Raw genomic sequence first — 23,550 nt, forward strand, 5'->3', positions numbered from 1 at the left:
TTATCTTATACCATTGTATGACATTCACATAAGGTGCAGCTTTGAAGGTGTTTCAACAGACAAGGCCTCATTCTAATTCACATTTTAGGGATCATTTAGACAGAATGCAAAGATGTTGCCAGAACATGTATGTGAAGACAGCCACACACGGAGATCATGCTACTACCTCGCCAGGGTTGGGATTCGAACCGACAACCCTAGAGTTGTGAGGCAGCAGTGCTAACCACTAACCCACGGAGCTACATTGCTAACCCAGCCTGTATTTCTGTGCTGTGAATCAATCCTAGGTCCCTGGGCATGGTCAGTTTAACTAGCCAGATATCTCCAATGTGACACAAATGTTGTGCTATGTTGCCAATTCAGATGTATGTTGGTTCTATGTATCCCAATACAAAGGATTGCAATACTAATACAGGCGTACCTCGGTTTACCAACGCCTCAGGGAACGTCATATTTGGGGTACAAATGCCAAACCATTTCAGTTAATTTGTCTGTTTACAAATGTTTGAATAATTTGGTATGGGCATGTGGCCTGGTATGGTTCAGGAGGGGGGGAGGCGCTCACTCGTCGTCTCCCCCCCTTTCCTGACCTGCCGGGCTGCATGCTCGGATAAGTATGTGTTATGGATTTTGGGGGGTACCCCATGCTGTTTTTTATTTAATTTCAGCGTGGAGGTACCCCTTAACATCCATACGAGACCCGAAGGGCTTAGTATGGATGGGAGGGGGGACCCCACGCCAGTTATTTAAAGAACTGTTTCTAAATCCCTGCAATACTTTGACATTCAACTGTCAGTGGGGAAATCCGCCGACAGCTGAAACATGAGCGCTGCATTGGTTTTCATTACTAAAATGCTGCATGAGTTGATAACATAACTCATGCGGGATTGTAGGAGCGACAGCCATGAGTTAATGTTTCATCTGTCAGCGGGGTTCCCCACTGACAGCTGAATGTAAAATAATTCCCTTTATTGCATAAATAATAGAAAAAAAGCGTGGGTCCCCCCTCCCATCTGTACCAAGCCCTTCGGATCTAGTATGGATATTAAGGGGGAACTCCACGTCGAAATGTAAAAAAAAAAACAGCGTGGGTCCCCTCAATATCCATACCAGACCCTTATCCAAGCATGCAGCCCGGCAGGTCAGGGAAGGGGGGGGGGGGGGGGGATGAGCGAGCACCCCCCCCCTCCTGAACCATACCAGGCCACATGCCCTCAACATGGGGGGGTGCTTTGGGGCAGGGGGGGCTCCCCCCCCCAAAGCACCTTGTCCCCATGTTGATGAGGACAAGGGCCTCTTCCCCACAACCCTGGCCGGTGGTTGTGGGGGTCTGCGGGCGGGGGGCTTATCAGAATCTGGAAGCCCCCTTTAACAAGGGGGCCCCCAGATCCCGCCCCCCCCCCCCTACGTGAATGATTCTGCGGTACACGGTCCGCAGACTCATTCACAAAAAAACTAAGAGTGGTGTAAAAAAAAACACAGTACAGGGTCTTTGACAAGTCCTTTATTAAAACAATGTCCCCCGAAGTAGATCCAACGTCAATCGCGGCGGCGGCAGGGACCCGAAAAAAAAAATAAAAGTTCCGCTCCCGTCGGAGGCTTCCAGCCTAGTGAAGAAGAGGCTAGCTGACAGTTCTTATATAGGTATGGGGCGGGGCCAGCCGGGGACATCATCTGAGTGACCCGCCCCATGTCACATGCTTGCTGTTCCCGGCTGGCCCCGCCCCATACCTATATAAGAAATGTCAGACTGTCTCCTGCATTCAGCTAGTTAGCCTCAGTGGAGAGACAGGGTGACATTTCTCAAATAGGTAAGGGGCGTGGATGATGTGCCCGGCTGGCCCCGCCCCATACCTATATAAGAACTCTCAGCTAGCCTCTTCTTCACTAGGCTGGAAGCCTCGGACTGGAGCGGAACCTTTTTTTTTTTTTCTTTTTTCGGGTCCCTGCCGCCGCCGCCGTGATTGACGTTGGATCTACTTCGGGGGACATTGTTTTAATAAAGGACATGTCAAAGACCCTGTACTGTGTTTTTTTAGACCACACTTTTTTTTTTTGTGAAGGAGTCTGCGGGAGCATCTACCGCAGACTCCTTCACGTAGGGGGGGGGGCGGGATCTGGGGGCCCCCTTGTTAAAGGGGGCTTCCAGATTCTGATAAGCCCCCCGCCCGCAGACCCCCACAACCACCGGCCAGGGTTGTGGGGAAGAGGCCCTTGTCCTCATCAACATGGGGACAAGGTGCTTTGGGGGGGGGGAGCCCCTCTGCCCCAAAGCACCCCCCCATGTTGAGGGCATGTGGCCTGGTATGGTTCAGGAGGGGGGGGGTGCTCGCTCGTCCCCCCCCCCCCTTCCCTGACCTGCCGGGCTGCATGCTCGGATAAGGGTCTGGTATGGATATTGAGGGGGACCCACGCTGTTTTTTTTTTTAAATTTTCGACGTGGAGTTCCCCCTTAATATCCATACCAGATCCGAAGGGCTTGGTACAGATGGGAGGGGGGACCCCACGCTGTTTTTTATTATTATTTATGCTATAAAGGGAATTATTTTACATTTAGCTGTCAGTGGGGAACCCCGCTGACAGCTGAAACATTAACACATGGCTGTCGCTTCTAAAATCCCGCATGAGTTATGTTATCAACTCATGCGGCGTTTTAGTAGTGAAAACCAATGCAGCGCTCATGTTTCAGCTGTCGGCGGAGTTCCCCACTGACAGTTGAATGTCAAAGTATTGCGGGGAATTAGAAACGGTTTTTTAAATAACTGGCGTGGGGTCCCCCCTCCCATCTGTACCAAGCCCTTCGGATCTGGTATGGATATTAAGGGGGAACTCCACGCTGAAATTAAAAATAAAAACAGCGTGGGTCCCCCTCAATATCCATACCGACCCTTATCCGAGCATGCAGCCCGGCAGGTCAGGAAAGGGGGGGGACGAGCGATCGCCCCCCCCCCCCTCCTGAACCATACCAGGCCACATGCCCTCAACATGGGGGGGGTGCTTTGGGGCAGGGGGGCTCCCCCCCCCCAAAGCACCTTGTCCCCATGTTGATGAGGACAAGGGCCTCTTCCCCACAACCCTGGCCGGTGGTTGTGGGGGTCTGCGGGCGGGGGGCTTATCAGAATCTGGAAGCCCCCTTTAACAAGGGGGCCCCCAGATCCCGGCCCCCCCCCCTACGTGAAGGAGTCTGCGGTAGATGCTCCCGCAGACTCCTTCACAAAAAAACTAAGTGTGGTGTAAAAAAAACACAGTACAGGGTCTTTGACAAGTCCTTTATTAAAACAATGTCCCCCGAAGTAGATCCAACGTCAATCGCGGCGGCGGCGACCCGAAAAAAGGAAAAAAAAAAAAAAAAGGTTCCGCTCCCGTCCGAGGCTTCCAGCCTAGTGAAGAAAAGCCTAGCTGACAGTTCTTATATAGGTATGGGCGGGGCCAGCCGGGAACAGCAAGCATGTGACATGGGGCGGGTCACTGGGATGATGTCCCCGGCTGGCCCCGCCCATACCTATATAAGAACTGTCAGCTAGGCTTTTCTTCACTAGGCTGGAAGCCTCGGACGGGAGCGGAACCTTTTTTTTTTTTTTCCTTTTTTCGGGTCGCCGCCGCCGCGATTGACGTTGGATCTACTTCGGGGGACATTGTTTTAATAAAGGACTTGTCAAAGACCCTGTACTGTGTTTTTTTTACACCACACTTTGTTTTTTTGTGAAGGAGTCTGCGGGACCATGTACCGCAGAATCATTCACGTAGGGGGGGGGGGGGACCGGGATCTGGGGGCCCCCTTGTTAAAGGGGGCTTCCAGATTCTGATAAGCCCCCCGCCCGCAGACCCCCACAACCACCGGCCAGGGTTGTGGGGAAGAGGCCCTTGTCCTCATCAACATGGGGACAAGGTGCTTTGGGGGGGGGGGGGAGCCCCCCCTGCCCCAAAGCACCCCCCCCATGTTGAGGGCATGTGGCCTGGTATGGTTCAGGGGGGGGGGGGGGCGCTCGCTCGTCCCCCCCCCTTTCCTGACCTGCCGGGCTGCATGCTCGGATAAAGGTCTGGTATGGATATTGAGGGGGACCCACGCTGTTTTTTTTTTTAAATTTCAGCATGGAGTTCCCCCTTAATATCCATACCAGACCTGAAGGGCTTGGTATGGATGAGAGGGGGGACCCACGCTGTTTTTTTTTTTTTTTTTTTTTTATTGCGGACCTTTATTTTTACATTCAGCTTTCAAAAAAAATATTATCTAGACCTTCAAAATAAGTAAAATCATAACAGAAATAATTATAAAGGATAAGAAACAAAAATATAATCACTAGAACTAAGGAAATCTAATTAGATTACATGAAGATATGCCGAGTGCTGTTTATTAAACACAGTAGTCGCGACCGAGTGCCGGCTGTCAGAGGAATCCACAATCAGATTCACTATTAGTCAGTGGCTAAAAAGCAAACGCCCATGGCAGAGGTCTAAAAGGTGTTCTGCACATGCTCAGTTCTATCTGCCAAAGACACTGCACGGGCGTCTAGATTTTTACTGTGTCGATTTCCTTGAAAAAAACGATTTTTAACACATTCTTAATTTTTTTGGAAATAGCAGATATTGTTTAAAGTGAAGTCCTGATATTTGGCAAAGCAAATTTCTAAGTGAACATGTCTCTACAGTGATTTTTCATGGTGTTAGACGTGCTTCTTAGCAAGTCTGCTTTTGTGAGTCTGATTCCGGGCGTGTGTCTTTTTGTGAATTAGATTGGGCGTCTGCTTATGGGCTCTGCTCAATAGTGAATTAGGTTGCAGGGTCAAAAATGGACGGACGCCCATGAAAATTGGGCTTAAGCCCATAAATATGCGCCCACGCCCAATAGTGAATCAGGGCCACAATGTCATAAAATAACAGTGTAGAGGTTATTAGGACCTTACATTTTGGGCCAGTGAAGAAGAAATGAAGATATCCCATGGGTGCCATACTGACTCAAACACAGCAATCGAACAACTATGTAGGGCGGTCAAATACTCCATCTGTCTTACATCAGCAATAATTTTGTATAAGATCGCATTGAAGGGGGAGTAGAGGAAAGCCAGCACATAGGAATGCTTCTCCTAGCCGCGGTCAGGACATGTACAGAAAGTTTCCTGGACATTTTAGATAGTCCTGGGAATGGTAGACTTAAAAAAAAGTATAATGGTTCAAATGGGAGAGAGGTATGCAATAGCGATTGTAACAGGGAAAGAACCTCTTCCCAAAAGGGAGTAACGGAACTGCATGTCCAAAAAATATGGTAGAAAGAACCAAGGTCTTTACCACAGCGGCAGCAGGTAGGAGAAGCATAGGAGCACTTTTTGAATGCACATGGTATTTACTCTTCTCCCCCTCCCTTTTCTGGAGAGGCCTGTACTGCATATTACAGTGCATAAATTTGCATTCATCAAGACTGTAAGGTATTTTTGATTGGATATGGTGATGTATTGGGCTTGTCCATTAGAGGCTGACATTTAGGCCCGTAGATGAGTGTACCTATATTACATATCTGTAGCAGAGCAGATTAGACTAATTAGTTTTATCCATGGGGCAACTCCATTTCCTTAATAGAGATTATATATTAAAGCTGATAGGTTTATGATCAAAACTACAGTGTTTCTTTTATGCCATCACTTCATCTAAAATGGTATGGTATTTGATTTGGTCTAGTGTTCTTAACCATTTGGATGTAAGGTAAATAATTGCAATGATATCCAGTCATACTGTTGTGTGCAGTACACTCCACTAGGTATTAATTACAGCTGAGCATACATTAGGTAGAGATATCTATCTCCCTTTATCTCTGAATAAAGGTTCTATGCCTAGGGATACACACCCTCGTCCGGTATAGATTATGTTTAACCCTTATGTTGCTAGCATTAGTAAATAGGACGTTAAGTTATATTATCTTAAACTCCCCCCCTTTTTCACATTTCTAGAGTTGTTGGTTTCTGGCCTAGGCCAAAATGGTGTCATACATCTGATGAGTCTTCATGGGGTTATTGATTTATAAATTTAATTTCATCTGGAGGAGGGAGCTCTCAGCTAAGCACATACTCCTGACTGCATGCCTGACCTTGCAAAAGTGTACTGGCATCACACCTATATTGTGTTGTGCATGCACAATGTTTTCTAGGACATCATTGCAGGAAGGGCAAATGGATTTCAGGAAGTAAATGCTACATGAATCTGCTCTTACTTAAGTTGGCCATGACTACTAATGCTGGTGGAAGGGGGGGGGGGGGGTTTCAATAGATTTCTCAACAAAATAAAGCATGGAGACATGGATAGATGGGGGAGTTTTAATTAAATAGCGTTTTCAGCTTGTGGTGCTCACATACAGGTGGACCAATGTATTACTGCCCGATGTCCGCAAGGGCAAATCTTAATGGCCAACAGTTACAATTGATGTGAGAATTAAGTATCTCTGGAAATGATTGGAAAATAGAGCCATGTAGTGGTTAACTAGATAGCAGCATTGAGCACATCCAAGTATATAGCACAAAAGGTAAGGGATCCAGGGGGCCCTAAAAATAATTTTAGTGTCCCCAGGCTCCCTAACCTGTGTTAAATACTTAAATGTGCTCATTGCTGCTTGTTATGGTGTCCCATCATGTATAATTACACTCTTGGCTGACAGTTTAGCTCATGGGATGATTTGACCTGGATCAGACAGTACTTTAGCAACTTTGTGTTGGACATACATTGTAATGAAGTATACATAAAATGTTCTCTTTTCTAGTCTGTTGTACATTATGCATTTAACCACGTCAGTAATTAAACCGATATATTATTCTTGGCTTGTTGGTCTGCAACCCTGCTGCGCTCAAGAAAGCTATAGGACTTTTGGGTATAGGTTAGTTTTACATGACCCTTACATTAAAAAGTGTTACTAAACCATAGACCCTGCATTCACTATATCTGGTCTCCCACAGTACACAGAACATGGAAATGTAATTATTTTAGTAAATACAAACTGCTAAATACCTTTTCTTTGCTAAAAATACCTTTTCTCATCGGCAGTATATAACAGTCTTATGATTTATCAGTTTCCAGCTGAGCACTGGCTAAAGCTTGTAGGAGGAGTTTTCATTCCTCCTAATTGTCCTATGAGGCTGTTGACCACGTGCACTCTCCCACGAAAGAGAAAAAAAAAAAAAAAACCACAATGCTCTGGCAATACACGCCAATACTGAGCATGTGTACCTATCAGATGGATTGGGACAGCAGAAGGGGAGGATAAGAGAAGACCAGATCAATCATCTTCTTACACAATGCGGAGAATTAAACCTTTTGTTTTCACTGAGTATAACAAGCATGTTTTAACGCATATACAGACCAATTTTGCGGTTGTGGGTTTAGTAACACTTTAATGTCCCAACCATTGTTTTTAAAGAATTATATGGTTGCATCTGAACCAGATAGTCACCAAATATAGATCCATAGTAGTGACTTCATGAGAATGAATGTGTTCAGACAGACAATGTTCCCTGGAAAATGTATGCTTTTAAGAACCCAGTGGATGGAGGCTCTCAATAAGGAAAAATTGTAATCGGTAAAGGATGAATGCTGCTGACATTTTGTGCCTATCTGACATTGGTAAAATCAATTCTGTTTTATTGCTATGCATTAGTAAACTTGCACTTTAGTTTCCTCCTTTGTACTGCTTTCTGAACTCCCTTTCCCTGGGAGAGAGAGCAGCTGAGCAAAGGCGATTCACTCTCCCATCAAAGGATTAGGTTTTAAAGACTGAGAGCAAATTTTAAAAAGAAAGTGATTAGTGTTAGTAATCAGAAGTAAACCAGTAATCCACCGTAAACCAGAAAGTAACAGGTCCTCTTTAGGACTACTCTGTGGCCCAACAAACCTAATCACTACGCATTTCAAATAGTACATTCAGCAAATGTAAAAACACATTATTCATGAAATAAGGTTATTGTTGCAGTTCATTAATTCATAATTCCATCTTGCTTTTCCAAGAACACCTCATTTTGTCCTTATATTGACAAAGCCTTAGTGCTTGGGAAGAACTCCTAACATGAGAACAGTATCGATATCAGTCTTTATTTCAGCTAGTTCTAATTACAGAATTGGCCAACTAAATAGTGTAGACTTGAAGGAAATTTTAGAATATTTTCGTCTGTGGCCCACGTGAAATCTCTACTTCCCATGACCTTATCTGACCAGATTAAGAAAAGTACAACAAGACATAATGAGATGTAATGCACATTAAAATAATTTACAGCTATCCGTGATCCCAAGGGTCATTCAGTTACCGTATTCCGTTTCTGAATTTTCCTGTAAAAAGTAATCCAAGCCCTTCCAGCTATAGGTGGGAAAATGCATAAGAGCAATAATCTGGGTCAAGTAACTCGTCCTGAAAGAATGTAATAAAAGTCAGATATATTTCACTGCTACCTTTCCATAATTTCCAGTAAGAGACCCTTTTTACCATCACCGAATCAACTCACTCTGCAACCATTTATGGTTATTTATATTAACCTCTTTAATACAATTTATTTTTTCATAAAACCAGTTTTATTTGAAAGTATTTTTTACTGTAGAAAAAAAAAACCGCATCATGTTTTAATGAAAATGTTATTTTAAGAAAAAAAGTGTTTATTTTTCAGCTATTTTTAAAAAGAGGATTGTAGAACTCTCAGTATACTGCATCTTGCTCTGCTAAGGTTTTAATCATATTTGAAATGCCTTCATATTTTAAAAATTAAAGTAAACTCAAATGCTAGTTTAAATGTAACCTATTTTATAAGCTGTAAACTCTCCCATTATTTGAGCCAATGCAATATTTGGGCTAGATTCTCCCCATGTGCATTTTGTTGTTGCATATAGGAGTCAACACTTGCACTGACATGTATTTTATACATTTAGAATATTTTTGTGCATCACTACCCCCTTAGGATTTGAAGATTTGGGTCCCCCTATAGTCCTGCACAGCCAAGCAACATACACTTTCTATTCAGACTTGTACCAAGAGACAGAAACCAGTCATTGAGCTCTGTTTTGAAGATTTATTAGGGGTTGACAACTTGGATGGGATAAAGGGATGCCCAAGGGGATGGCAGTGGAGGACAAACTTCCTGAACTCTATTACAAGTCTTTACACAGAAATTCTCTTCTGGAGAGCTAGCCAACATCTCCTAATGTACCTCTCCAACCCCAGATGCTCCTCAGTCCAGCTGTATGGAAGAATCCCTGGACAGAGGATCTAGTAGTAATTACAGGAAGGGCAATAATCCTAGCTGTAGAGCGAGTTAGGTTTCCCACCCAATGCTCTCTCCCCTCTCTGGCCCAAGGGGTTTAGGCTGCTGTTGGATTGGTGGCTGCTACCAGGCCTATCAGCTGTGCTGCTCCTTCTGTGCCACCAGGTGGTCCTCTCCCAGGGGACCAGTAATACTTAGCTGTTAGCAGCTTAAGTGCTGAAGTGATTGAACAAGGGAAGGTGGGTATATGGCAGTGTTTCTCAACTCCAGTCCTCATGGACCCCCAACAGGTCATGTTTTCAGGATTTCCATTATTTTGCACAGGTGATTTGATCAGTTTCACTGCCTTAGTAATTACCACAGCTGTTTCATCTGAGGGAAATCCTGAAAACATGACCTGTTGGGGGTCCATGAGGACTGGAGTTGAGAAACCCTGGTATATGGGAATAGGTTGTGTTTGGTCTACAGCTTTAGGTCCACTTGAACAAGGTGTTTTAAAAGCAGCTTATGTTTGACACAGCCTCAGAGCTTCTGGGGACCTACTGGCTCCTCCTGGTCCTCTGTCTGCATTCAAGGAATCAAAAAAGCTTTCTAAGAAATTTACCAAAGGCTAGGCAATTCTTGTTTGGTGGCTTGTTTTGAGCCATTCAAGGTGGATACTTACCGTTCCCAGCATATCAAATACTTGGTGTAAGTGAAGCAAAGGAGTAGTTCCTGTATGCTTTGAGGGCCTGAGCTGAGAGGTCTGGAGTTCTTTCCTGTGTGCGTGGTGTACCAGTGGAGCCCCCTATTCCCACCAGTTCCTTGATGACTACCAGTGCCTTTCCAGATAATACATTACATGCGCATTAATATTGTGCGTCCGCTGTGTGCAAGCATACCTCATTTTCCTTACCACGGAAGTCACGAGCACCTTATTTCCATGTATTACTTATGAGGACAGCCCATATCCCAAGACACCAGACTATTGTTACGCTGTTTATTTGCTTTAGCGTGACTGTTCATTGGACATTTCGGTTTCACTTTTTTCAAATCACATCTTTGACTGCACACACCATTTGTCACTTCATAGCGCTCTATGTGGCGCCTGATCTGATCACTGGTCACTTTTATTATTTTAGCGCTGCATTTTATATGATTGACATTTTAAAGGATCAAGGGGTTCATCCTTATGCTAGCTGCTTATTTACATGGAGTGCTCGCTTGCCATATTAACTATTCAGCATGAGACGAATAACCTAATCACAAATGGAGAAAAAAAAAAAAAAAAAAACACTTTCATTGCAATAAAAGAATACGTAAAAAAAAGTAGAAAGTAATAAAGATATTTGTGAAAAGAGAACAGACTTTCAGCATAAATACAATAAAACCCATTTAGGGACAATTCACACATATGGATTTAATGTAACATGTGCTGTACTCTACCACAAAACACAAAGGCAAGTGCAATGCATAGCCACCGCAACAAAAATAATCAGCACACAACAATGCACAGTGTTTTAAATGCACTGCAGTGCCCATAGTGTTGCTACCTCATTCCTTTAAACCAAACCTGTGTAATTACACAGGTTCTGTGGCTGATTATGGTGGTAATTAAACTCACTTTAGTGCCTTATCTGCATTAAATTAGCCTCAGAACCTGATGTAAATATTTGTTTGGGTTTAAAGGGATGAGGGGGACAACCCTATGTGCACAGCTGTGACCCATCTGTGCACTGTGGTGCATAGTTACAATTGCTGTATGTCCATTACAATGTGTATGTTGGCAACCCATTCAAAATGAAAATCGGATGCCTTACAATCACAAGATGTTGAAAAACAATGTATTAGGACATTCAGAATAGGCCATGTGTAGGGGCACTTATGGCACACCTCCAGAATTTTTCATAGGTTAAACAAAAAGGACATTTCCATCACCTACAAAACCTTGACAGTAGCACTCAACTGCTAACCTATATAATCCTCAGGTCTGAATTGTGCAATAGTAGCCAAAGTGTATTTAGATGCAAAACTGCATTGAAACATTTTCAGACTACATCTTGCTAAAATAGGAAGCCATCTATAGAGATGTCAATCCTACTGCACCTGGTGGTAGATCTAGTATTGCTCAAATAGTGATCTACCACATACAGTGGCAGAAACTTTTCCATAACAGTTGTAGAGGAGTTAGTTATTTTAACAGTTTCCCATCCAGTGTATGTATGTATGTATGTATGTACACACACATCCTGGACAGGAAGCCGTTATACCAGTATCATGTTTTTAGGGTTTTTTTTTCCTTATAGCTGGCAATTGGCTTTCATGTTAAAGTGATCTGAGCATATTTACAGCTGCCCGATCACTTTTTTGGGGCTCTGAAAGGGACCCTTCCCTCCTGACACCGCCATTCCTCTCTGATCTCTCCCATTTAACCGGGGAGCCTGAGACCACTGTAAGTGGTTGGGCTGGCTGCTAACAGAGTAGATGGAAGCCAGAAGTGACAAGGATGACAGTTTTAGTGCAGTGTTTCCCTGACCATTACAGAAGCTGCTGATCAAACATCTGTTTGATCAGCTGCCTTGGAGGGATCAGGAGCCTAATAGACCCCTGATGTCTCCATAAAGAGAGTATTGGTAATTGCCCAAAGCCATCACAAGTGGTGTTTTTCACCCCTTGTGATCGCAATAAAAATTAAATGGGGGGGGGGGGGGGGGGGGGGGGAGTACCCTGAGAACATCAGAGTGAAAACAATACTTCTAGTGCCAGAGCTCAAGTTTAAAGTGTTATTAAACCCAGGACCCTGCATTCACTGTATCAGGTCAACAGTACACAGAACATGGAAATGCAAATATTTTAGTAAATATAAACTGCTAAATACCTTTTCTCATCAGCAGTATATAGCAGTCTTGTGACTAGTATTGGTGTTTGACCAAGCACTGGTTAATTTTGTAGGAAGCGTTTTAAGTCTCCGACTGTCCTATAAAGCTGCATGACACCTGATCCTCTGTCTGGACAGTGCTAATTGGCCCTGTGCTGATCACATGCACCCTACCTCCCCCCCAAAACTAAAAACCACCACTAGCAATATACATCAAACAGAGCATGTGCAGACTTGCCACTGCTGCTCTGTATCATGTCAGATGGATTGGGGACCATAAAAGAGGAGGACTTTTTGGTAGACCAGAGAAGACAGGATCAAGGGGATTAACCCCTTAGGTTGCACAGTGAGTATAACAAGCATGCTTTACTGCATAAACAGACTCATTTTACTGTTGAGGGTTTAGTAACACCAACTTTAAGCTGAAAACCTGTAGAGGGTTTGAAGGCATTGGACAATTTTTAGGTCTTGAAATGTTTGGCATCTATTTACTCGATACAATATCTTTTACTTTTTTTTTTTTTTTATTGTGATTCTATTGTGTTTGGGTTGTGTTAAAATTTATTTAAGTGCATTTTTACCTGAAAATTTGGTTTTGACAAAACAGCTACGCAAATATGGTGTCACAAAAAAAAAAAAAAAAAAACTTCCAACAACCAGCATTTAATCTCTAGGGACTCTGCTTGCAAAATAAAAAAAAAGGTATATATTTGTGTGAAAAATGTCAAAATTGCCCCAGATGGCAAATGGTCAAGTATGGTAACATGACCACTTTTATTGTAAAAAAAGCATTTTTTAGTGCATTATTAAAAACACACCTTTAGTCTGCAGCTGAATGGAAACGAAGGAAAACAGCACATTTGTTATGACACTTGATTATTTTTAGTACAACAGATTGGATGAGAACATTAAAAATTCACAAATCCATAAATACAAAATGCTTCCAGACAAGCAACAGGCATAGCAGAAGAAAAGGGCATTCATAGCTTTAGGCAGATTTTTTTTATGTAAAAGTATGCTCTGAGGCACTTGCAGATAAAACTTGGCAATGGTCTTACCACTGTTTTAACCTGAAGAGCGTCCATATGTATTTCAAGGGAAATATAGGAAAAACAAAAAAAAAAGTGCCATCATTCAGATGCATTGGGTCGGATTTATCAGATTAAATTCCAATGCGCTATGTGGCATACCAAGCGATATCATATATCACAGGAATCAAAGTGAGATACTTACTAGTGAAAGAGAATGCTCTAATATGAGAGTTCCCATTGCTGGGCACCTTTTCAAAATGCGCTTGTTACATTTTGTTTCTGCTATCCTACCAGCTTTAGTACCTTCTGAATCACTGAGCCTAGATAGGTACACAGAAAGTCTGCACTGTTTACATGTATGGGGTTAGTATAGTCCCATTATATCAGTACAGGACAGCAGTTGCAACGCACAAGTTTCTTTCTTAAAATGTTTCCTTTAAAGCAAAGGTCAAGGCAGGGGGAAAAAGAAGAAAAAGAAAAAAAAAAAAAAAAAGGAAGGTTCTACGTTCTTTGACAACAGCCCTCAATTCCTGAACAAGTGGTATCAGCCCTGCCTTCTCTCTTTATTTCTGAGGATCGTAAAGAAACCTTTCCCTCATCTCTACCCTCCACCCCCCATTCTATGGTTATGTATGGGAACAGAAAGTTATCAGCTCACAAGATTTTTGGCAGATCAATATTTTTACAAGAGATGCAAACAACCTACTTTCAGTGGTATATTTAGCAGACTAAATAAAAAGGTGAACGAGATCTGTTAATTGGCTGGGTTAAACCTACACTTTAAAGTGATAATTTCTGGAGAAAAAAAAAAGTAAATGTTTACAAACATGTTATGTTATACTTACCTTCTTTGTTCAATGACCCCTTGCCTCGCCTTTATACTTGACATGGCCCTTTGCTTTGCCTCTATACAGGACTTTCCCTTCTTTCCTCCCCACACCTACAGTTTTTTCTCAAAATCCAGCATGAGTGGCAGGCAGGAAGCTTGACAGGGTGGAGCCCCTAAAACGTTTTTGCTGCTCCCCATCTCTGACATCACTTCTGTAATTCTGGGACTCTGCCTATGGACAGATGCCACTGGTCCCCTCTCCTTTGGTGGTTCCTTGGTGCTCATACAGGCTGCTGTTTGATTGGCTCTGCAGTAATCATTGACATACTGTATGTGCCTGCCTGCCACTCATGCTGAATGTTGAGTTTTTAATTCTAAGTGTGCCATGTTCAATGAAGTGTTGTCACTTAGATCCTACCAACCCCAGCACTCTGCCTTTGAGTTCCTTTTCATATATCTTAGTGGGTGCTTCCCATGTTCCATCTGAGCAGCATTGGCTTGGATCTATACATTTGCCATCAGCCTTTTGACCACCTATCCTTACATGGACAATGGACATTCGTTTTTGTAGTGATGAGTAAGCAGAATATGCCGAGGAATATAGCCTTTTTATATTGTGTGTGTCAGGAGTGAAGAGAAAGTTATTCTTTTAAAACTTTTTACCTAAATGTCACTAAAGAAACTCACTTCTTGCTTACAGCGGGTCACATTTAAGTGAACAGCATATGAATAGTTTATTTTTTTTTAAATAATAATTTCAAGATAATGCACTCAGTCTTCTATAATAAACCATAAATATTGTATGTTGATTGTTTTTACTGGTCAGTGAATTGATCTCTGAAGCCTCCATTGTGGTAAAGGTAGCCCACGCCAAAGCTTAGCAGGAAGACATGTTAAAAAGTGCTCTGGATATTTACTTATTGGTCTGAAATTGTTTTTTTCCTTTTGTGGGTTTTGACAGCAGCTCTTTAGTCATTTTCTTACCCACAGATAACTTCCATCCATTTGTCTATACTCCAAAAAGTCATTAATAAAATTATTATATGGCACTTAAAAACCATATTCCTTGCAGTCCACAGAGATCTTGCTTTCTCCAAACTTTTCCCACTGCCTCACTTCTCCTGCACTGCCATTTTGTATCCTTGCAGATCAGGATCAGCAGTCAGGAGGCACAATTCTCTTGCCGAGCCCCGATGATGAGACAAGTGACAAGTAGCCACTCTGGTTACTCATTGCCAAAGTATCAGCCATATAAGCTGAAGAAATCTCACAAAAACTAGTGAGACTACAAAGAGTTAATACCCAAAGTACTCTAGGATATATGAAGTGATATCTCAAAAGGCTGCAGGCAGGTTAAACTGGATGAACTTTTTTCAGCCAGATTAAATTATGTATAGTATTGGGGGGGGTTAAAGTGGTAAAAAAGATGGATGATAGAAAAAAGGTATATGCAATTTAGTAGGGGGGAGATTTTGCACACAGCAGCCTCGATCCGCCTCTTCTCTGGTTCCCCATCAGCACTCTTGGCTCCTACCCCCTGTCGAGTGCCCCCAGAGGAAGCCCCTGGCTATGAAGACACTCTTGCGTGCTCGCTCCCCGAGCCCCATGCTGTGTGTCCACAAGACACACAGAACGGGGCTTGGTGCTGTCCCCATCTTACTGGCTGTGATTGATAGCAGCAGGAGCCAATAACTCCCGCTGTCTTTAAGCCAATGAGGAGGCAGAGAGCTGGAACAGCAGCTACTCTCATGCATATCTCTGGATCAGGATCGAGCTCCAGTAAGTATTGGGGGAAGCTGCAGACGGATTTTTTATTTTTTTTTTTCTATTCATGCATGGAGGGAACACAAAAAAAACCCCTTCATCCAATAGCTCTGGTTCACACTAATGCGGTATGGAATCTGCAGCATTTTCAGTGCAAATTCCGCACCGCATCACAATCGCACCCAATTCATACGAACCAATGCGGGTGTGTATGTCAAGTTAACAACACCTTGACATCGGTCCGCAAAACACGGTGCGATGTACAAAATCCGATCGCATAGGTGTAATACCCATGTGATCCGATTCTAGTGCGGACCAAAAAAGGGTCCTGCAAGTTTTTGGAGTGGGTGAGGTGCGAATAGAGCCATACAAAATGTATGGCTCCAATCGCACCGCACACACATTGCATGATTTGTACAGGAATGTGGTACGGTTCCTGTGTGAATCACATGGGATTTACCGCACCGCTGTAGTGTCATCTTAGGCTTACAATCACTCTAGGAATATTATCCAAGCGTTTTATTTAGGATTTCTCTAATATTCCCTTTTGCTAGCACCACCCAGAGAGCTTAACACAATAACAACCACCATCATTAATTAGAGATCTTATGGACTAAAAACAGGTTGAAAGGTGAACAGATAGATATAGCCTGTTGGCTGCGCAAGTTAAAGCTGCATGATTTTAAAGTCATCCTAATGTTTGTCTTTTCATCAGGTATGATATATGCTGTCACGTACCATTAGCTATGGTAAATGAGTATCTAGCCAGTATACAGATGCCCAGTCAAACAGAAAAATCTAGAAAAATCGGTATTAAAACAATCTGTTACTAAGCATATGTCTTCTAAACATACATTACTTGTGAGGAGTCAGAGCTGCACAAGAAACAAAACCTGCAGGTATAGGTCTAACAATTAGACACAGCTTACTATACGAGAAACTAAACATTTCCAGTAAAAGAAAAGACATGCTTTGCAACAAGCCTCCCTCCCAGAGTCTCCTTTTTGTACCTTTAATGAAATAGTAGCGCCACTGACTAATAGGGGGCTTAGGATGTGGGAAAGCTGCAGTCAGCATTGAGATTTAAAGGAAATGTTGACACCTGCATGGAAAATTTTGTTCCCACATACTGTATCTGGATCTAGTGAAAAGATCTTTGACTATGCATTGAACCTGTTCATCATGCTTACTTCGAATGTGTTTTAGACATCCCAATAACTGTCAGTGTTAATTTTTTTTTAATATAAATATATATCTCACAGAACCATGCGGTCATCAAGATCCAAGCAATAATTTTGATTTGAAAAAAAAATCCACTTTAGAGAAAAAAAAAAAAAAAACAAAAACAAAAAGCAAAAAACAAAACAAAAAACACAAAAAAAAAGAAAAAAAACACAATCAAAAGAGCAACAATACACACACGTCCACTCGGAGTGATCTATGTACAGTAGATTTCAACAAACTTTGTTGCAGATTATTACAGGTTTGTTATGAAGAGGTAGCGGTTAGTTCTAACACGCCCTTTCCAGGCTAATTCCTAAATGGAAGGGTCTGCTCTCATAATTACCTGAGCAAATCTTAGTGTCCTAATAAAGAAAGCCACATATGTCACCTTAGAAAAGCTTTAGTTACTGTGTAACCAACAAAAAAAAAAAAGATAAAAAAAAAAAGCCAACAAAGATGTTACTTGTACCTTAGTTCTGGGACAAGCAGTAAGCTAATCACACAAGCAGGAAATATTCCTAGAGGCTTTGTGTACACCAGTGGTGTATAGAACACTGCTAGCTTGCCATATTACTGTACAACGCCAGGTAATTTTTTATATACATTATGTATAGTAATTTTATATGCTATATTCTTTCTAACAAAAGTGGACTTTTCCTTTAGGTAAACCACGATTACACAAGTTCCTTAGTATGTCTTGGATAAGACCCACTTCTCAGACTGCATGCACTGTGGTGCTCTTCAAGACATGTGTGGTTTGTTTCGTTCCACAACGGAATTCGGACAAATTTTTCATTATTCAGAAACTTGGATACAGCCGAATCTTTGAATTACGATAGGAACAAATTTTAATGATTCTGAAATAATAAAACTAACATTACATCTGAAATTTGCACCAAATTCAAAAATTATTTGAAAATATTATTCGAAAATAAAAATAGAATAAAATAGAAAACAAAAGGAATATAAATAGAAAATAATAGAGCAGAATATACAAAAACAGACTAGAAAAGAATAGAGTAAAACAAAAACAGAATAGAAATGGAACAGAATAGAAAAAACAATAGAAAATAATACAATACAATAGAAAATATGAATACAAATTTTCTGCATTTGGGTGAATTGAATGCAACCAAATTTGGAAAATATGAATTTGAATAAATGAAACAAATTTTTACTAAATAAAATGGTTTAAAATAACAGATCAAAATGAAACAAATTCTGTCATACTACACGTCTGCTCTTCCACTCCTACTCTTTTCACACAGCAGATAGCAATTTAGCATGTGAATTATATGGTTTTGGGTGAGAAAACACCACATCTCCACTGTAAATATTTAGTACTTTGGTTACTTTCAAATGCAGGGATTCAGGTTCATCTCAGGTGGGTGGGAAGCCAATCATCCTACTACTGCCAAGAACCAGTCCTATGGTCCCCACCATATAGATTTAACAGCTTTTCACTGCAATGTATTCTTTCCATAATAGTGTCTACTCCTAGAAACACATGTACTGTATATAGCCTTATCCTGAGATGCCCCCCCCCCCCCCTTCTGATTTTCCACTAAAACTGAATCCCAGGTATGTATTTTTGCATAGGGGCAGAGCTTGTGCTGACATCACCTGCACTTGCGGAGCCAGTACTAGCAGCGGCATCTGTGGATTTTACATGCATTTTTTCATTGGAATTCATTCGAGTAGATATACGGTTTTTAAATCGATAAATCTGATGGAAGGTTTGTCATATGTTTTCCTTTGGCGATAATGTCTGGAGAGGAATTTAATTGTGCATCCTTCTGTTGGCATGATCTGTGATCCAGAAATGGAAAGACCCTATGCATCTCCATCTTTACATCCTCAGCAGCACAGAATGGACAGGAATATCTCTGTACAGAGCTTCCCATTCATTCATAAACTGGAGTAAAGTACACACAGCTTACTAAGCCTCAGTATTGAAAGGACAAGTCAGTGATCGGTTCCCATCATGGACTGTCCATGCAGACAAGGGGCTGGTAAATGAGAGGGGGAACCTGGCAGCACTGCGGGTTATGGGGGGTGGGGGTTGAGTACACAGGACCGCGTGGCAGCAGGAGGTGGATAGGAGGGCGGGGGGCGCAGCATATAGAGCAACTAATTCATCTATTTCTCTCCTGCAGAAGGGACAAGAGGATTAGCAGGCATTCAGCAGCTGCAGGAGAGAAATTGACAGATTGGTTCCTCTATATGCCGCTTCTCCTCCAAATGCCCGGTGTGTGCCCCAAGGCCAGTCCAGGCCTAGTAAAGGGCCGCTGTGATTGGCCCTATACCGCGATCTGTGATCAGCCGTGTGCAAAAAACACAGTGGTCACAGAGCACACCCGATGCGCAACCCAAGGAGGGCATGCGGGAGGCAGGATTCTGAGAGAATGTCCATGGATGCCCTCCGAGAACTGGAGGACCACACTGTAGAAGTCTTTTGGCTATAGCACAGCCGGGAAGTGGCAAAGCATTTGTCAGTGCAAGGGTTTTTGTTTATTTTTTTTTTTGCGTAGTTACAATGGTTCAGCTTGGACCAAAGAAATTATACATATACCATACCCCCACTGACCCCTGTAGTGTCACGATCAGCAAGGGTGCCATTCAGAGATTGTCTTGCATTTTTCACAATTGATGCAAAGTGTTCTCGGATTGGACAAGGTGGAGCCACTATATCAGGATCAATACCTCATCCAATAAGTGAATACTTTGCAATGGAAGGTGTTCTCTGAATGATGCCCTTTGCAGAGTGAGCAGCGATACAACCGAGAAGCACCTCACCGTGGACTATGAGCTACTACAGGGATTTTCTGCTTCCTGTAAGCACAGCCATCCAAAGCTTACAGTGAAGCACACTGACACGGCCCCCTAGTAAAACCACTCCCAGCACAGTTAACCCTTTGATCGCACCTCATGTTAACCCCTTCCTGCCCAGTGCCATTAGTACAGGGTCAGTGCTTTTTTTTTTTCTAGCACTGATCACTGTATTGGGTGTCACTGGGGATGTCAGTGACACCAAGTCAACTCCCTCCAGTGTCAGAATGTGCGTCGCAGTCCTGCTAAAAAAAAAAATAAAATAAAATCTATACCGCCATTTGTAAATACTATAACTTTAATGTAAACCAAGTCATTTACACGTATTGGCATTTTTTTTTTTTTTTTTTTTTTTTAACAAAGACATGGAGCAGAATACATTTTGGCCTAAATTTGATTTTTAAAATTTTTTTTACTGGACACGTTTACAATTAGCAAAAAATCAAAAATATTTTCTCAAAATAGTCTTTAAGTGCAAAAAATAAATAAAATGCACAGGCGATCCCACCGAAAGAAAGCTTAATTCGTAGGGGGGAAAAGAAAAAAAAAAAAAAAGGACATAAATTTCACTTCTTTACAAGGTTATGAGTAACTTGGCAGGCTCCGCTTTGAATTTTATAGGATTATAGCCCAGACTTTTAATCTCATTTAGAATATGAATCTAGAGTGCTCAAACACCTTTCTCCTTGAAAAGACTGCAGCAAATGAAAAAGAATGGCACTCTGAGCACCTTTATATTTACACAGACGACCTGCAATCCGCAGATATAATGAGATTGAGGCTCTTGGTTCCCAGAAGGCCAGAGAGCTGAAACAGGAGAGACCTCTTTCTTCTAAAATTATGGAACAGTCTGTGTATAGAGGATATATTTTGTGGAAATATATTTAAACACCCCATCACTCCTGAACTCCTTTCTAAAAGGATTTTGTGCCCGGCTGTAAAGAGCTAAACTGCTGACCCAGAATAAGAATGAAGATTGGAAAGTCAGGCTCCATGCACACTGGGCTTAAAAGAAAAGCCAATATATAGTATTTTTGTAGACTGTTTAGACGAGTTTAGTTTTTTTTTTCTGCCGGAAAGCTCCAATCAAAATCATAAACCAAAAAGGTTTTTTTTCCTGCCTCTAAATGTTCAGAATAAAATAAGCCTCTGATAGGCCTAGTGCATGGACACATAGGATAACACCAGGGGCGGACTGACCATTTGGAAACTCGGGCACTGCCCGAGGGCTCGGGGTTAGTAGGGGGCCCCATGAGATGTCCCTGGTACCTTTTTCATTTGCTTTTTTGAGTTTGGGCAAGGAAACAGGGGCCCCATGATCCCCTATTGCCCGGGGGCCCCATGAGTTGTCAGTCTGCCCCTGGACAACACTGAGCGGCTTCTACAGGCAAAAAACACAAAACCCCTGTAGAGGCAGCAATTGTTAACCCAGTGTGCATAGAGTCTAAGAGTAAAGTCCAAATTCCTGATCTGCATACATTTTCTAGGTCTGTGGGTCAGAGATAAAAAAAAAAAATATATATAGTTAAGAAAAAAGGATGGATAAGACATTTGAAATGTTGCTTCCTAGCAATATGGCAACCTAGAGCCATTCCGTACCAATTCATGTACAGATTGCCCCCAGAAATCTCATCTCCTGTTTATGCTATTGGTTCACTGCTTTTCTTTGAAGTCTGTGCTGACATAAAAGTCAAGTTTCAGGCGTCTTTTGAAGAGATACTCTTAGGCTCTCATTTAAAAAGGCATGCACGCACTACAGGTTCTTTCATTAACACATCGATATTGCTCAGAGGGTTATAAAGGAAGGAGAACCATTCCATTTAATATTTGGTTTGATAACAAAATTGCGAAACATACAGGAAAAAAAAAAAAAAAAAGTATGAATCTGCAAGAACATTTGTCAAAATCTCTTCAATGTATACATTTCACCTAGTGGGGGGAAAAAAAAAAAAAAAAAAAAAAAAATTACAATATACATACGAACTATACAAATACACATGCTCAAAAGTTTGTATACCCTGGCAGTAATCCTGAAATCTTGGCACTCATATTGAAAATATGACTGATCATGCCAAACACCCCCCCCCCCCCCAAAAAAAAATCAAAAACGGTCTTATTTAAGGATACTGATCATATGAAGCCATTTATTATGATCACATAGTTGTTAGGCTCCTTTTTAAATTATCCAAAACAGCCTTGATCAAAAGTTTACATACCCTCGTATGATTGGCCTTGGTACAGACACACATGGGTTAAAAATGACAATAAAAAGGAGAATTACAGCCAAAGCTTTTTTGGCTGTACTTGTGGATCGCAGTTCATTCTGCACTCGTGTGACCCGGTTTCAGCCGACATCACTCAGCTGGTCGACTTTAAAAATTGGGATCCACCCCTGAGTCTGGAGCGGAACCTGGCTCAGCCTCTCAGTGAAGCGCCGAGCGCCTGAGCCAGCTGCCCCCTCCACAGCCCAGTGCTCCAGTGAGAACTCAGAGGGGCCGAGCAGGCAGCGGTAACCAACAGTCCCGCTCTCTGCTCAGTGTAGCGAGAGAACTCAGCGATCATGTGATTGCTTAGTCCTCACCCTTAAAGCTGGCTGGGGACAGATGCAGCATAGACCGATCCTGCATCCACCTAGGCCAGTGGTCGGCAAGCCTCGGCTCGCGAGCCACATGCGGCTCTTTACACATTTTAATGCGGCTCTTCTGTGTGCCGGGCGCCTGCTCCCCTCCCTCCTCTCGGGCGGCCGAGGACTCTGAAGCTAGCCCAGCAATGATTGGCCAGTCTCGCTGCCACTCACATCCTGATAGCTAGTGATTGGCTGTCAGGATGTGTGTAGGCGGGGCAGCGTGACGAACGTGAGGGGAGCTAGGCTCCTCTCACAGTCCGCCCTGAAGACCGGAACGGCGCGGGGAACACGGCGAGAGGAACGCGCGGAGCAAAGGTAAGTGAATTGACACAGGGGGCACTTGGCTTACTACTTGCTACTTACTTACTACTACTATATGAGGGATGAATTACTATAGGGGGGATGAATTACTATAAAAACTTATTGAAACTAAAAACAGTGTACCATCCTATGTATTTTCAGTTTTAAAAATGTGGCTCTCAAAATAAATTTCAATCGTGGTTTTGGCAAGATTTGGCTCAGTTGAAAAAAAAGGTTGCCCACCACTGACCTAGGCAAGTATGAATAGGGGGGGGAAGCCCTACTTCTCTTTTAAAAAAGGTTCATTTCCCACATCTGTGACTTTCAATTACAATTAGTGTGTTGTTTATAAATAGTGAGTTTGTTAGCTCTCACTGACCAGGCTAGATACTGAGCCATGGGGAGCAGAAGAGAAAACTGTCAATAAACCTGCGTAACAAGGTAATGGAACTTTATAAAAGATGGAAAAAGGATCTAAAAAGATATCCAAAACCTTAAAATATGCCAGTCAGTACTGTTCAAATCACCTATTAAGAAGTGGAAAGTTCAGGGATCTTGATAGCAAGCCAAGGTAAACCAAGAGATTGCAGCCACAGAGATATAAAATTTTATATTCTATATTTATTTATTATAGAGCATGTACGCAGAGGTCCACAGTTGCAGCCTCCACAATCCCTCAGTACTGGTTTCCTTTAACAAATACTAGCTGTTAGGATCAATCATTATTATTGTGTTACTAAAGCAACATTATTACAGTCCCCTCCAGGCTGAGGAAAAACAAAACAAAACAAACAACAAAAACCATAACACCACACCACAAAACTAGGGAGGTAGGATGTCTATTTCTGAAGTGTTGGTCACTTAGG

General features: G+C 42.3%; 1 protein-coding gene across 2 annotated transcripts in view; it reads right to left on the reverse strand.

Moving 5' to 3' along the window:
- Nucleotides 1-23,550, reverse strand: part of ADORA1 (adenosine A1 receptor) — a 153,350-nt gene that overhangs the window by 99,675 nt on the left and 30,125 nt on the right. The window lies entirely within an intron of this gene.

This window comes from Staurois parvus, unplaced genomic scaffold (assembly GCF_062004578.1).
Source record: "Staurois parvus isolate SC_StPar_1 unplaced genomic scaffold, SC_StPar_1.0 ptg000056l, whole genome shotgun sequence".
NCBI lineage: Eukaryota > Metazoa > Chordata > Amphibia > Anura > Ranidae > Staurois > Staurois parvus.